Source organism: Chrysochloris asiatica, unplaced genomic scaffold, assembly GCF_000296735.1.
Source record: "Chrysochloris asiatica unplaced genomic scaffold, ChrAsi1.0 scaffold00064, whole genome shotgun sequence".
In the NCBI taxonomy this organism is placed as follows: domain Eukaryota; kingdom Metazoa; phylum Chordata; class Mammalia; order Afrosoricida; family Chrysochloridae; genus Chrysochloris; species Chrysochloris asiatica.
The window spans coordinates 1,584,180-1,585,675 of record NW_006408582.1 but is presented as its reverse complement, the minus strand read 5'-3'; positions in this window follow the sequence as shown (position 1 = coordinate 1,585,675).

Genomic DNA, 1,496 nt, shown 5'->3' with positions numbered 1-1,496 from the left:
ATCCAAATACTTCTTCTTTCCCAAGCCAGTTGCTGAAGGTTGATGTAACATGATGTAGCATTAAACATTTATACTAGTAAAGGACAGGGAACAAGGGACTAAAAAAAAAAAAAAAAAAAAAGCAACAACAGAAAAAATCTTTGTTGGAAAAAGTAGCCAGAATGCTCCTTGGAAGCCAGGATGGCCAGACTTCGTCTCTCATACTTCAGACATATCAGGAAGGACCAGTCCCTGAAGAAGGAAATCATGAATCATGTTTGGTAAAGTAGAAGTTCAGAGAAAAAGAGGAAGACCCCCAGCAAGATAGACTGGCACAGTGGCAGAAGCAATGGGCTCAAGGGTAGATTGTGAGGTTGGCACAGGACTGGGCAGTATTTTATTCTGTTGTGCATAGGATCACTATGAGTCTGTACTGATTGGATGGCACCTAACAACAACAGCAACAAGTGTTATGCCTCATACCAAAAACTGACTAAGACAATGTGGGGGGGTGGGGAGAACTGTGTAGACCAAATGTCGCTCTCATTTACACAGATGCAAAAGTCCTTAACAAAATGTTAGCAAATGGAGTACAATAATATATTTTAAAAAATTATATACTAGTAGAGTTGGTTCTCCATATCCACAAGGTCACCATCTTTGGATTTAACCAATCTCAGAGAGAAAATATTTAGGGAAAAAGCAGTAACTCCTAAATAGCAATTAAGTGGTCAAAGCAATTCCTCAAAGGCTAAGAAGGAGCTTAAAGTGCTATTTATATAGCATTTACATTGTATTGGGTATTATAAGTAATCTAGAGATTCAAAGTATAGGAGGACAATGTGCATCGGTTATATGCAAGTACTATTCTATTTATATAAGGGACTTGAGTACCCACAGATTTGGGCGTTCTCTGAGGTCCTGGGAACAATCCTCCATTGATTCCAAGGGATGATTGTACCATGATCTAAAGAGATTTATTCCAGAGATGCAAAGCTAGGTCAGTACTTGAATATCAATCAATGTAATCATGACATTAATAAGCTAAAGATGAGAGATCACATAATTATATAGACATATTTAGTAAAAGCTTTTGACAAAATTCAACATTTATTCATGATTTTTAAATGTACTCTAAAAAGGAGCAACAAGGAATTTCCTCAACTTCATAAAAAAGTACTAACAAAATCTACAGCTAAGTATATTTAATGATGACAGATTAAGTGAATGTCTTACCCCTGATGTAGGGTAAGGATGTCTACTGTCACTGTGGTTGGTCAACATAGTTCTAGAAATTATAGCCAGAGAAATATGGCAAGAAAAGTAAGCAAAATAAATAGAGATCAGAAAAGAATAAATAAAACTGTCTATGTGTAGATGACATGATCATCCATATAGAAAACTCCAAAAAATTAACCAAAAAACATGGTGGTGGTGATGTGCTGTGGAGTCAGTTCCAACTCAGAATGAACTTGCATGGGGTTTCCAAGGTTGTAAATCCTTACATGAGCAGAAAG